At 40.5% G+C, this 16006-nt stretch overlaps 1 protein-coding gene across 4 annotated transcripts in view; it reads right to left on the bottom strand.

Annotated features, from left to right (window-relative positions):
- Positions 1 to 16006, bottom strand: part of KANK1 (KN motif and ankyrin repeat domains 1) — a 124829-nt gene that overhangs the window by 71760 nt on the left and 37063 nt on the right. Inside the window, exon 1 of one of the 4 annotated variants that reach the window (XM_072151578.1) lies at positions 5260 to 5585. The exons of the other annotated variants lie outside the window; for them this stretch is intronic. The gene's annotated coding sequence lies outside the window, so the exon portion shown is untranslated. Of the gene's footprint in view, positions 1 to 5259; positions 5586 to 16006 lie in introns of those variants that run through there. 4 annotated transcript variants of the gene reach the window in all.

Below are 16006 nucleotides of genomic sequence, written 5' to 3'. Positions count from 1 at the left end.
TACCTTCAGTCCTAATGGAGATCCGCCCATCTTCTGTAGCTCCTGCACCGTGGGCCTCTGGTCACGTGACATGGGCCGCGTGGTGCAGGAGCTACAGAAGATGGGCGGATCGCCGACGCGGGGCTTGTAGGTAAGTATGGGGGCAGAAACACGGGTGCGCGGCGGCAGCGCTACACAGGGGCACCATAGTTCGGGGAACTTTCCCTGCGGCATACTCAACCATGCCGCGGCACACAGGTTGAAAAATCACTGCTCTAAAGAAATATACATATGTGTCACATTGAGACTGCGTTCAACTTCACATACTGCGTTTAAATTGAATGTGATCTCAGTATGACAAATATTCAATGATGGGTTCACGCTTCATGCTTATACACATTTACGATCTGGGCAGACATGTAATTTACTGCAATTAGTTCATGACATGGAACAGATAATTAACTTCACTACATGATTATGATATCATTTGAAGACATTCAGGGATAAAGTAATAGATGATTAGTCAGATTACTGAATCACATTCTCTTGTGCTGAGATAAACCATATAGACCACTGTGAAAAACAATATACCAAAATTCATTTAGACCTAATAGAATGGACAAAAAACACAGACTTTCCCCAGAGACTGTCCATTTCAGGTTTCTTAAAAGAATGGGGCATCAGTATACAGACAGTCAAAATACATTATAGCTTGTTCAAATGGTGTACTTTAAAGGGCTGGTAGTCTTAGTTTTTCTCCATACAGTAAAAAGAGGGTAAGCTAAAATTCTGTCTGATCCGGTCTGACTGCTATGATGCCCACTGATGATCGCCACAGTAATATGCTAAAAACTTGGTTTGATTTTATACGACTGCCAGAGAAAAAAGTACAGTGCCTGCCCACCTCTACCATTCCTATAAAGAACTAGCTGTAGCTCCCGGCGTTGCCCAGGATAGTAAAGTACTGCTCTTAGCTATAACAAAATATAAATAAAAATATTTTATCTGTCGCTGTCAGTCAGTCCCCGCCACAGCCCGCCTCTGTCTCTTACCTCACACATAAGCGTCTTATAGTCATTGCTAATAGTAACCGATCACAGCTCAGAGCTCATATTAATGACTTGTGGCAGAGCAGCAACCAATCACGGCTCAGCTCCCAACTGCCACAGCAGAGAATGGCTCCTGTATATGGTGGTGCAAAATTTGGCGATAGTAAACGTGACGGTGTGTTTCCGCTAAAGGTATCTGCACCCACTTATATATTAGATGTAGAAAACATCCCCTCCATTTAAACGGGCGACCTCTGCTTTTATGATTAGTTAATGTCACAGAACATGGAATCTCATAATTTTGACAGTTTTCCCCCATCTATGTGCATTAGCCCTCAGTAAAATCTTGAGCAAACAATTCATGAAACAGAAAGAGAAGAATGAACAGTTATATTTCCAATGTATTAAGGCATGACTAAACAATCCAATCAAAATTGCCAAGACACTTCATTGTGATCATCGCATAATCAAGAAGTATGTAGCCGATTTACAGCACACACATGTGCGAGCTGATAAGGGAAAATTGAGGACTCTTTCCGACAGTCAATTACATCAGGTTAAAAGAGTAGTCGCAAAAATGCCTCGTCATAGAAGCAGACAAGTTTTTGAATAATTTTTTTTTTTTTACTAAAAAACTGATTTCACATTGTAATAACCTGCTAATGCTTATGTCACAAATAAATTAGACCATGCATTTTGAGTATTTTTTTTTAAATATACTGTTATCATAATAATAATCTTTATTTATATAGCACCATCAAATTCCGTAGCGCTTTACAAATCATAGGCAGTTTGTTCAAAAACATTTCAATTATACTCATATGACTGCAATTCATATAGGTAATTTTGGAACATATCAGAATATATTTGCAGAATACATATACATATATGCCCACACACACACACATATAATATATACATATGATAAATATACATACACACATACATATATACACACATACATATATACATATACACATACCATATATACTTGAGTATAAGACGAGACCCCTAATTTCAGCACAAAAAACTGGGAAAACCTATTGACTCGACTATAAGCCAAGGGTGGGAAATGCTTTGGTCAGTCTCCCAGTATACCGCCCGCCCAGCCCCCGTAGTATACAGCCTGCCCAGCCCCTGTAGTAGGAGAAAAAAATAACCCTGTACTCAGATGCTCTGGTTCTGCCTCAGGTCCTTCGGTCCTCTTCGGATTCTTCCGCTCCTCTTCGGGTCTTCGAACTCGGCCGGCACACAGAAGGATGTCAGCCAGTTGCCGACATCATCGTTTGTGAGCCGCCGGCATTGCGAGGGAACCCGAAGAGCAGTGGAACTTCCCGATGAGGAGAAGAAAAACCTGAAGAGGATCCGAATACACGAGTATATCGGTACATAACATTACATGCAATGGCTTTGTAGAGTCCACAACTTGGGAGCAAAGTTCACATCTCTGTTAGGTCTTCAGTTATTTCCTTAAGTTATTCACTGAACACACAGAACAGGCGTCTGTCTTTACAGAGGTAAGGTATAATGGAAAGACTTGTTTTGTGTAGTCATCCTCATCTGGCTTGTCTCACAATAACTGAAGAAAATAACTGAAGACCTAAAAGGTCCCAAGCCAAATCAAAAACACCCAGTTCTTTAAGGGAAGTGACTTAAAGGGAACCTGTCACCACATTTTCACAAATACGGCTAGTGACAGGTTCCCTAGAAACCCTTCTTTTAAGCTAAAAATGTTTTCCCTCATAACCATAAATCAACTTCCTCTTATATTATTATGTGACACTGGAGAAGGGTGTCTTATGCCCAGCCAGACCCTCTCCATGACTCAACATTTAATGTCATGTGACCAGGGTGATGCCATCTAAGGTCCTGTTACATTTTCAACATCTATACCATGTATATATTTAATCACATTAAATCAAAGAATGCCTCCATGGACTTATACTCCTCCCCATCCTCCATGGAGGCAAGTGATCATGGGGTAGATGTTGCAAATGTAATGGGAGCTTAGATGACATCACCCTGGTCACATGAAATGAAGTGCCCAATGATGTAACAGAGCTCCCTCTCCATGTTCCACACAGTAGCATGCCCTAGCAGTGAGATCAGGAACAAGGAGGCAGGGCAAAGCAAGTCAAATTTACTATGCAGGACTCACTTTCATTGAACTCACATCAGGTGCACATAAAGTTTACAAACCGACGTATTAACATTACAGCCACGGAAAGGAAACAATGATGGATAAGAGAAATTCTTTTTAATAATAGTTTTAAATAAAAGTATTTAGTTTCCCCACAGAGAAGCATACTCTGTAAAACCAAATGTGACTGTGGAAGGAAAAAAAAAAACCAATAGCTGCTGGTCCAATGAGTGGCCAAGTGACTGCTACAAACGGTGTATGGCTACTTTAGTTAAACCTAGTAGGTCAAGGTCTAGAAAGGGAGATGGATGTCCAATTATTCAGAGAGGGTCAATGAAAAAGATTGTGGGATATAACAGTATAGATGAGGATAAATGGTGAAAGTACCGTATATACTCGAGTATAAGCAGAGTTTTTTTAGCACAACTTTTGTGCTAAAAATGAAACACTCGGCTTATACTCGGGTATACAAAAATAATAAAGTTACTACTCACCATTCCGACGGCCCGGACAGCTCCTCTTCATCTTCATGTCGCAGGTCCGCGGGAGTTCCGTGGCCGCGCCTCTTCTGCCTTCATGCCGCCTCGGGGCCGCGACAGCTCCGTGCGCACGGCCGGTCCGGCACTCAACTGTGACGTCAGCTCCTCTTCATCTTCATGCCGCAGGTCCGCGGGAGCTCTGTGCTCCCGCGGACCTGCGGCATGAAGATGAAGATGGAGAGGAGCTGTCCGGGCCGTCAGAATGGTGAGTAGTAAGTTTATTATTTTTTTACCGGCAACAGGGGGCTGGCCGGCTATATAGAGGAAGGGGCTGGCCGGCTATATAGAGGAAGGGGCTGGCCGGCTATATAGAGGAAGGGGCTGGCCGGCTATATAGAGGAAGGGGCTGGCCGGCTATATACTGAAGGGGGCTGGCCGGCTATATAGAGGAAGGGGCTGGCCGGCTATATACTGAAGGGGGCTGGCAGCTATATACTGGGAGGCTGTGACCAATGCATTTCCCACCCTCGGCTTATACTCAAGTCAATTGGTTTTTCCAGTTTTTGGTGGTAAAACTAGGTACCTCGGCTTATACTCGGGTCGGCTTATACTCGAGTATATACGGTACATTGAAAGTTATAATGTGTGTATAAATGTAGAAAACAAGACAAGCATTTGTTGTAGTGGAGGGATCACACATTCTAGCATCAGCATGAGATGCCTCATGGTCTGTGATAACCACACAGAACAAAGGTGTCATGTACTTGTGCATGGGAACTAGTGTCAAGGGCAATAAATCCAGCATGTACTTCCTAAAGGGGAAAATGCCTATATTGAGAAGATGTGTGGCTGAAGTATTAAACGGTAACTACAACACCATACTGCATCTGTCATACAGAGGACACCAAGGTCTATCACATATTAGTACAGTGTAATACTTTTTCACAATAAAAAAAAAAAAAAAAATCTGTCCCTATGTGAAGATGCATACCTATGTGAAACCATTATATCCAATGTTCTGCCTTATTTACACACTGTCCTGAGAGATTGAGCATGAACAGGATCTTCTACGTGTGAAGGAGAACGTTTTCCAGTGCACATAGTTCATTCAGGACTAATCACTGCAATCCATATCCCATACACCATTACCTTGTATAATAGCCTTTATGTTTCATTTTAACATACACTGCAAAAGTGTATAATTCTTTGTTACTGTTCCTTTTATCCAACAAAGCAACACCAAATGTACCTTACTCATGCTGCAATCATCATCAATGAACAGCTACAACCAAACTACAAAATACTTTAGCAGCACACAAGTAAGATATCACAATATAGATGCGGACGATTGAACTCTAAATCTTAGTGTTATTTATTCTCAGTGTCAGACTATGTAGCCCACAGACAGAAGACAAATTCAGATGTCGCCAACACTCAGACGCAGAATTCTATCATTTCTGTATATGCACTAGATACTGTAAAGCCAGCTGCAGACAGTGCCATAACATAATGCCCCAATACTTATGGCAACAATAACCACAAAGTTACGAAGCAACTTTTACCAAAGTAACAATTCATGCAGTTCAAGACTTAATTTTCTCCGAACTCTTACCTGTAGCGGCTGTGGTCACTTGATATGGGTAAGAAATAGAGCATTACCAGTAAGGTGCAACATGACTCCAAGGGACACCGCGAATGAAGATCTTAAATACACAGCAGAAGCTCCAGTTTGCTACTAAGTTTAGCCGAGAGGCATCCCACATCCAAAACTTTGCTGGGCTCTGCACAGATGATGACAGACGGAGTCAAGTAGAAGCCAGGGAAGCGCTGCTTCCACCTCCAGAGTGATCTGAGTGGACAGAGCACAGGTGACTTCCTATTTGGCTCAGGCTGCAGATCTTAGAAAACAGCTGGTGGAAATGCAGGACATTCCTGTACAGCGGCTCCTTGCCTTTGGCTGAGTACATGCCATTACAGTGTCACATTCGCTCACACTCCCTAGCTGTTTATTAACTGCAGCGGCATGTGAGCCACAGGCAGAGATTAAACCCAGTTACGTGCAGGGGAGCGAACCTACACCTTCCTGTTCTCAAGATCACCCGTCAATAACACTTTCTAAAGCTGCTGACAACAGCAGAGCTGGATACTGTCAGATATCGTGTCAATAGAGCATAGATTAGATCTGACACTGGGATTGGGAGCTATGGATATCACACACCTGTACAAAATCTAGAAAACAGATCTCAGAAACTATATATCCAAGGCTGGGTTTGCACCTTTTTGTGCATACTTTGCAAGACCAGGATTCCAACGGGGGAGATCAGATGTGAACTGGCCTAATCCCAAACTCCAAAAACAAGAGAAAACGATGACAATGATGACCTCAAGTATCTACAGATAAAGAAACAGAAGAAGCCTTCATCGATCATCGTGTTTCAAAATGCAGCCATTTTCAAAAACCACAACCACTTTGAAAAGCGCACCTCCCAAACGCAGGCCTTAGAAAAAGAAATGGACAAAAGGCAACATTAAGACACTAAATAAAAAGTCCAAGGAATCAAAAGATCCTGCATTTCAGATACGAATCGAAAACGCAATGAAATAACACCAACTAAATGCTACGTGTGTCACCAACCTAATTGTTTGGCTCCATTCGCATATGGACAGTTATAAACACTAAACACAGGTTACTTGTTCGTCCAAACGTAAGTTATTTATGTCACCACAAGTTGTACTGATCTCCTTGGTGGACAAAACCTAGGTTAAAGGATTTATTTCCGACAGACTGTCCCCATCCAATTTAAATTGGAAGGACACTTGAGAATAAAGATTAAAAAGAGATTTTAGACAGAATTATTAACAGAAGGATATAGTAATAGTTCCTTATCCATTAATATATTAGTGTCTTATCAAGGTGGGGACCTGGGTTCAAGTCCCAGGGTCAGCATCTGCAAAGTGTTTGTATTTTCTCTGCGTGTTTGCCTGGGTTTCCTCCGAGTCCTCCGGTTTCCTCCCACACTCCAAAAACAAATTGGTAGGTGGATTAGATTGTGAGCCCCATTGGGGACAGAGACCGATTTGGCAAGCTCTGTGCAGCGCTGAGTAATCTGTGTGCGCTATATAAAGAATTATTATTAAGGTATTCTTGCCTTTTTTAGTGAATCTGATAAATGTGGACTAAATATGCATGTATTGCTTCATACTATACATTTCTCATCTTACCAGCATTAATGCTGATAACATTTTGTTATGAAGATTGATATGATAAGAGACTTTATGAGCATTGCTGAGCTAGGCACCTTTTATTTCTACATATGTGCTTCAGGGATCTACACCCTGGGGCAAAAATACTTTATGCCATTGCAAGGGAGTATAAAAGGATGAATGACTGCCGGTTGTGAGTCATTTTTAGCTTTAAGGTACACAAAAACATAAAAATAACAAGTTATTGATACAGGTTTTCTGCATTACAATGCAACTTGTCAGTACTATGGTTATGTTGAGCAAGTCCTTATAAATAGCTAAATCAGGATATTGTCGAGAACGGGATTAGTATCATGTACATATGTAATGCTACAGAACGATATTGTGCACTTAACAAGTATTATTCCTAGAAATACACTAACCGTTCTTCAGATTAGAAGACACTGAAAGTCAACTCTGAAGATAAATTATTTTGCATTTAAAAATCCTTCACTCCAGTATCGGCTCATAACTTTGCTGCACAGTAATTGAGCAAATCATTATTTTAGATCACACTGCGGTTTCTAAAGGAACCCTTTTATATTATGGAAGAGGTCAAAATGCTTAGCATACAAATGTTGTCTGCAAGGTCCTCCATACACATGTGTTTTCATAGAGATGGCCACATACAGATATATGCCCTTCTATGACCTTCTATCCCATGAGAACAAAAGGATATTATGTGTTATAATCCAACATCATAATCCTGATATTTCTAGCTCTGATTGACAGACTCGATATTTATGTCCTCTTTTTGACAGGGGATAGTTTATGCTTATTCCCTGACCAACTGGTCGGAGACCCATATAGAGCGACTATCAAAATAGGCAAAGTGCTAACCTTTCATTACCACTGCCAACTTCAGAAATGTTCCATCCATGCACGGCTACAAATAGATGTATATTAATAGATTCCCTGGTAAACCAGGTAACATATTGGGTTATAAAAGGCAGGCTTTCCTTGTGTTATGAGAAAAATCTCCAGCATCAACACATGAGCAGCAAGTCAGTTAGATGGCCACGTAGACTGGAAACATACAACTACATGGAAGCTTGGCAGTACATTAAACAAAAAAAATCCTGGAAATATATATAGCAGCATTATATTTCCAGGATTTTTCTTTTTATCTGTACGAGATATAAATAGATACAGTAATACATTATTCTAGTGTGAAAGGGTAATGAATAGGTCATCACTCAGCCACATAAAAGCCTTAAAGTTGCATAAATAGAAACTAAAGTTTTTGTAAAAACAGCAAATGTTGAAATAGTAAGGGAGAAAGAATATAATAAAAGAAGGGAAACAAAAGGAAAGAGAAAAGAAAGGGACTGAAGGAAAGAATAGAAAGAATAGACATGTGCCTCCCCAGCTCAAGGCTACATGCACACATTGCAGTGTTTTTCACAGCCGTGTATATATGAGCTGACAAATTACAGAGCGGGCCCTATTCCTTCCCATATTTGCAGGTCAGGCATTCTCTTCTACCGTCATCTGCACATGAACGGACCTCACACGCAGATGACGCGGGGCTGCAAATAACGGTCCACGGGTCTTTACAGGCCACGGGTGACCAGGTTTGTGTGCAGGGTCTTAGACTTAAAATGATTAAATAAATAATACCAACAAATATAAGCCCAGCAGAGACTGAAAGTACACTAGTTTTGTCTATGTTTGGTAATGGAATACAAAAAAATAGATGAAGTTGGAAAATATTCTAATCTTTTTCCTCCAGCTAGAAAGTATTTGGCGAAGGCATACAATGGTTTTTCGCTCACACCCTAGAAAATTTATATTCCGACACTTTTACAGGCACACCTACACATCTATCCACAAGTATATAGATACACCCAGGGTGTTATTAACTATCCAGTCATATTTATAATGTACACATCCATACTACTGAATTTCCCAGTTACAGGGTGAACACAAGGTAGGGACCCTCATTAGGAGTTGGCTCTTTCTCCTATTAAAAATAATTATTCAAAGCAGGATTTCTATAGACTACTGCAACTCAGACATGCACAGCAAGCTTAGTTTCCAGATACCGTATATAATCAAGTATAAGCCAAGTTTTTCAGCACAAAACAATGTGTTGAAAATTAACTCAGTACTCACCTTTCTGACGCCCCCGCAGATCCTCTTCTATCTTCAGCTCTGACACAGTCTTTGGCTCCCTGTGCTATACGCCGGGGGGGTGGCAGGCACTGGCTGGCTATACACCGGGGGGGTGGCAGGCACTGGCTGGTTATACACCGGGGGGTGGCAGGCACTGGCTGGTTATACACCGGGGGGTGGCAGGCACTGGCTGGTTATACACCGGGGGGTGGCAGGCACTGGCTTGCTTTATACTGGGGGAAGGCTGTGATCAATGCATTTTCCACCCTCAGCTTAAACTGGGAAAATCTATTGACTCAAGTATGTGTTAAAATTAGGTGCCTCAGCTTATACTCGAGTATATGGTATGTCAAATATATTGTCCAAGTGTCCCTTGATTGGAGTGGTTAGGTCCATGTGCCTTATGAAAAAGTTCTGTACAAACATAGATCTCAAGAAGATCTGAAATGTTTAACAAAATGGGGACAAATGGTATGACCCCCTCCATACTATGTTGCTTCTTCAGAATTGGAGTGGAAGAGTAAAATGTTAAATCTGTAGTCTTTTTTTGCTGTGAGATGTTGTCACCTATGGCCAGGGATCTTCAATATGATATTTGCTACACAAGCATTATCTCATATGTTTTATTTTTGAAAAAAAACATTTCAAATAAATATCCATGTACATATTATTTTATGCATCCAGATGCCAATTTAATTTTCTTCCCATATTATGAACAGAGAATAATCCACTCACATACAGACAGAACTCTTCTGTCTGCCAGAACGCTCCCAATATAATTTTATGGTATCAGTCCACTCCCTAATCAGTATTAGATTCAACCAATCACCTGTGCAAGAGTAGGGTTAAGTGATCCATCAGAACTGAATCTGCTGAAGATATTGCAAGATCTCTTGCCTGCAACAGACAGAAGTAGGGATGCAGTCACATGATCCCTTTGTAAAAGCCATTCATGTGAAAAGATCCAATTGTAACTTAAAAAGTCACAAAAATGAGCTAACTAAAACTTCCGCTTAAAAAAAATCAAGGCATATCACCAGGATATCACCATCACCATTTTATGACTGGTGGGTGTCCTACCTCAATTCAGGCGACAAAGAAAAACAGTGCTGTTATGATACATCTGTTAAATCAGTGCTTCATGTAGTGAATTATATTGTATATATTAAAAAATACTATCTATATAAAATTTAAAAAAATTAAAATCTGTTCTATTTTCTCGCAGTCCCCACAACATGATGGAAACCAGACCAGCAAAAAAACGAAACTGAATAAAGATGAAGATGTAGCTCAATAGAAAAGTGTTTACTCCAATGCCAAAACAGCGCTGCATCCCAGAATCACTGGGGTCCCGAAGGTCGGAGCCCCACTCATTATCTTAATTGCCATCATAATATGGGAAAATGCATTTAAAATCCCTTTATTATATAGTATGTATTGGAGTGTAAATTGTTGTCTCAGTGATCTGACAAGACTTGGGTCCTGTATTTTGTCATCCATTTAACTGGGAGAGAAGAAAATAATAAAACGTGAGAAAACAAAATGGGAAAACAAGGTGATAAAAACATAGCAGAACAGTGATGCATTGTTACAGGCAGTGGTCACAGGGTGAATGAAGCCAACGCTGAGCCGACATTCTAAGAATTCCTTATAATACGCCATTGTGTACTATCATCTAATAATCATTTGGCACTGCAAATGAAAGTTTTGGCAAATCTGTGGTGCTGACTGAGAGCACACCGTCCTCCACATTTACAGAGTTTCAAAGCAGAATAAAAGGTCAAGAACTGTGCATATAGAAGAGGCGAATGTCTTGCTTGGAGGACGAAACGGCCCAGCATGAAAATTCCCACAGTCTTGTAGCTTCTGCTCACAGAAAAAATGAGAATACGCCTGATCAAAAAGGTGACTATTTCAACAACCGCATAGTATTCTATAATCATTGAATGCAAAGACCCCAAACATCTTAGGATCCAGCACTGGGAAGTGCAGTTCACACAGCAGATGTTGGCTTTAGATTTGTAACTACTTTTTCATGCAAAGAGTTTGTATGTTCTCTCTGTGTTTGCGTGGGTTTCCGCCTGTCCTCTGGTTTCCTTCCACACTCCAAAACATACTGGTAGGTTGTTTAGATTCTGATTCTGTCCGATTTGGCAAGTTCTGTGTAGCGCTGCGTAATCTGTGTGCGCTATATAAATAAAGGAATTATTACAATTATTATGATAGTGACATGATAATTTCCACTGAAGAACTAATATGAATCATGACATTGCATCCAGTTTGCCGCTAAGGAATTGGCCGAGGAAGTGGGCTGGAGCAATGTTTTTGCAGTATTTTAGACAGGGTAGTGTGTTGCCAAGCTGGGAGGATGAACGCTTTCTATTGACAAAATGACCTATAATAATATATTACCGTAAATACTTTTACAATTTTAATTATAAATGAGACCAAATAGTATCACAAATAAAGAAATAAATAGTGTGGATAGTGCTTGGCTTTTCCCAGTACATGTAGTAATGCCAATTTTAAGGATTATTCTACGCTCTGCTAAAAGAGAAAAGTCCTTTCTTGGTTTCTCAGAGGTGCATGACATCCGACTCACATGGCCAAGATTAAAAAAAAAAAAAAAAAAAAAAAAAAAAAAGGGTGGCTCTTTCAGCGGACCACTTAGTTCCTTGATTCACGTAGAGGATAGAAGGAATCATGTGTAACAAAGCTAACTGTAAATTTCTGTAACTTCCAAAAGTAAAATGACTTCTCTAGACGCTAGGAAACCAGGTGGTAGCCAGTTATGAAACACAGCTATTAAGCACCATTTACCTAACTCCTATAGAGAAGTGGAAGAGAAACAGTGCAGCACAGTGAGAAATCCGGTTTCTACTATTCGTAGTTATCTCTATGAAAACAGTATATGAGCTGCACTCATCTGCTTCTAAATATGCCCCTGGGGTTCCCTCTCAGGCGATGTCCAACTTTTTTTTTCCAATTGTCACGTGAGGGTCGAGACCCCCATACTTACTGGATGAGTGATGGTGGTTTGACCAAAATTTATCGAATGTGTAAAATGTAATAAAAAGGTGAGTTATGCTGCATTTAAATCTTGGATGGTTTTTCACACCTCCATAACCCAAGGTGTTTATCCGAGTAAAATTCTTCAAAAGTCCCTTGGTTGGTAACCTTGCTGTTATCTACTTGACCCTCTCCACAATGATCTAGCTGGAGCCTCTATTAGCCACCACTTCATTTAAGAGGGTAAGAACATACGGCCGGAATTCACTACAGATAAGGAGGGTGCTTGCAGTTGCTGCAAACAGATAAAGTGCAAGAGCGCAGAGATAAGTTTGCAATACACATCTATTGGTTCAGCGCCAACCACAATAAGGTTATTCCCAAGCACTTATAATGCAGGAGCTATATCACGGCTTGTGTTTACTAAGCAGACAGGGTTTTCCTCTTCAATCTGTTACAAAAGGGAACTAAAAGCAGATATAAGCCAGAGCTCATGATTTCCTATGTGGCAGCAGTCAAAGAGCTTTGTCGCTTTTACAGGAATGTGTCAGTCACTGTGAAATGTCCATTTGACAGCTGTCACTATCAAGTGCTTGTAATATTGTAATATAGGGCATATAAGAATTTATGCATGGTAGTTAATGAAACTTGCATCATCAGAGACACATGTCTAGTAGACACACTAAAAGGAGCGAAGGACCTGGAAGGTACCCTTCCAGGTCCTTCGCTCCTTTTAGAAGCTATTCAAGCCAGTAAGAAGGACTTGCTGTAATAAACAAAACACACTAGAATGATAAGGACCGTCACCTGAAGGACCATAAATTCCAAAGTCCAGCTAGACCAAAAAAAAGTCCAGAGACTGTTCAGATAAACTTGTATGGAGAAGCAATCAGGATATATTTTAATTTATATATTTAACTTTTTTTTTTTTTTTTTTAACTATTCAATGGACAAGATCATGGTGTACCTAGCTTGAAATGCCTACCATCACATGTAAGCGGGCTACAATTAAAGAAAACAAGTAAGGACCCAACAGTAAACCCAAGGTGTTCACAAATGGTAAGGAATGCCAAGCATCTCCTCCTATTTTCTCCCCACAGCATCAGCCATATGGTTCAGGAAAGGTGAAGACAACATCTTAGTGTAATTGCAGCAAGCATGGGTGACATGGAGAAATAACCTCCCCCATGTCTGGAGTGGGTCTTGATTGTAAAACTACAAGGCATAAGAAAAATAGTTTAGACCACCCATTAATAAAGTTTTTGACTATTGTAGGGGTGGGAAATAATGTTAAAGAATGCATCACCGCTCATCCGAATCCACAATACATCTACTCCACTCACACCCATATTATCTCATTTCTAATACTTGCTGCGAATACTGCACACTATATTAAATTGTTATTTGTCATCTCTTAACCACCATAAGACAGCAGCTCCGGGATGTGAAAAAACAAACATGTTTGACATTTGAAGTGAAATGCTGTGTCAGTCTGCAGACAATGGATAGGGAGTCACTGGAGTGACGTGCAGAACATGATACCATACAATAGCCGCTGATGAAGAGCACTAATAGTATCAGGTTCAGGGAACACTCCTGTATACAACATGTCATGCAAGACAACCAAAGATTTTTGCATCATTTTCTGGGTTGCAGATAACCAATATACGACCTGTGTGACCTAGAAGCCAGATCCCCTCCATTTATTTGTAGGAGACAATGAAAGGGTGCAGTTCACTAACAGATTGTAATAAAACACACATCTATCGCAAGTACTGTATGGCAGAAACAAAACATATTACAGCCACAGCTATGCAGTTAGCGACACTTTGTGATGTTAAGCCTCATGATTTTTGGCCTTGAAAAAATTGAATTGAAACCTGGTTTAAAATGATTATCTCCTCAGTTAGGTCGGTGGCACGCCAGTGAAAAACGGCCTTGTGCATATGATGATACGACATGGCTGCAGCAAGTAGGTGCCTATCGCCTATTCAGAGCCCTTTTTCACGGGTCACTCGGACTATAGTTCATAAAGTTCTGTGAAAAACGAATGTCAAACAGATGCAATTTGGCCGCTGCCAGTTATTGGCTCATTGCTGTTCAGGAAGCCATGATGCATTATTGTACTGAAAGATTCCCATTAACATCCATGTACCACAGTAACAAATACACAGCAAAAGGGGAACAGAACCATGTTGCTAGGTGTCAACTTTACACTACAAATTATGTCTGTACAAATACAGGCGAGCAGCCTCATGGTGGCCTACACGCAATACCACATGTTACCTCATCACCTGTATCTAGCTGTACACTGAAAAAGACGACAAAGGCTTACCTTCAACATCACAAGATCTGAACTACACTATGCGGAAGTAACACACAGCTCTAACAAATCCTATGTAAAGTTAATGTAGTAAATGACTGACCAGTACGGCCTACAAGAATGTCTGCATAGTAAACTCAAGGTCATTCTGGTTACCTAGACATTTCTTAATTCAGTCATAACAAAAAAAGAGAAGTCTACATTAACAATGTGCCCTACTGCATTTTGTGTTAAACCTTTTCAATGGACAGAGGGCCGGCAAATAAAACCATATCAATATTACACAGGTTCTTTTAGATCAGGAATACACAACCTTTATTGGTTTGTGGCCGCATTAGTAACAAGAATCATGGACGAACCAACTACGGTATGTTACCACAGTACAGAACAGAATGCTACCACATAAATTATAAATACTACATACAGCACCTAATACCACCCCAGAAACCAAATATTGAATTTAGACAATAACTACTGCAGTCTCCAGAGCCAACAAATGGTAATAGTGGAGAACCTCAGAGTAGACACATAGTAGTAAAGACCCCCAGAGCAGACTTATTTTCAGTGATGGAAGCATTCACTGGTCTCTGCCTTGCCGCAAAACGTGGCCTGGAGCGGAAGGCTTTGCAGGCCGTGGGTTGCACACAGCTATTTTAGAAGTTCTGGTACCATTATTACATTTTAAAGAATATTAAGGAGGTAAAAACAAAGAACTAAAAAGAGACAAGCAAATGAATCCACCCTATATAAATTCTACATTAAAAATGATTAAAAAGCATCGTTTTATCCCTAAATGGTTCATTTTCATGGCAACAATGTTACAAAATCCGTTTGTAAACTTATATGCAAATCATTTGAAGTGTGTCCATCACACTTAACATCAATCTTAACAAATAAATGAAAAATCTTAAAAAAAGGCCCAAGGACAATATAACCAGAGGCTCCTCCAGGTAGGCAGGGAAAGTTTACCAGGGTAAGGGTACATTTACACAGCCACAGCCGCAGCTGGGAGGGCATACCGCTGTGCGCTGGAGAGGAGGTGACCCCTCCATAGAGAACTGTGGCACACGGCCACACACATGGAGAAAGATGGAGAATGTGGAACTGTACCGCCATATACATCCTCACAGACGGGCGTCTGAATGTACCCCAAGTACAAGTGCATGGGGGGGCAAAGTGTGTCGCTGTAAAGTCCAGGGGAAAACTCTTTGCCAAGCTTTATCCTTTCTAGATACCTGCTGATATACTTTAATATGAACATGGACAATACTCATGAACAATACCATGACTAGAAACAAAGACCGTGTGGTAGGAAAGTTATTTACATATCCAAATGTAATTGATTTAAAAGTTCAGTTTAGTCCTAGCTACTACAATCCCACCCTAACGTGTTCAGAACAATACGGTGAATGAAGGCAACATTAAGGTTTCTACCTCTGCTTCTATCCTTGTCCTCACAGCTCATGCTTTCCTGTCCCCAAGCCTTTAACAATGCCATTTGCTCCTTCTCTATGTGCACAATCAACCAACTTTCCCCCCCCATTTAATTTTATTTTACAAAGAAAAAAGGTAGCACAACTTCATGTTCCATTTCTGTTTGTCTAGTGACAAGGAAGCCCAATTATTCCATTCTTTCATATCATATAATTCGTGAGAACACATGGTGTAC

The sequence above is a fragment of the Engystomops pustulosus genome, chromosome 1 (assembly GCF_040894005.1).
Source record: "Engystomops pustulosus chromosome 1, aEngPut4.maternal, whole genome shotgun sequence".
Taxonomy (NCBI): Eukaryota; Metazoa; Chordata; class Amphibia; order Anura; family Leptodactylidae; genus Engystomops; species Engystomops pustulosus.
The sequence above is the reverse complement of the archived record's forward strand: the minus strand, read 5'-3'. Positions and strand labels throughout refer to the sequence as shown.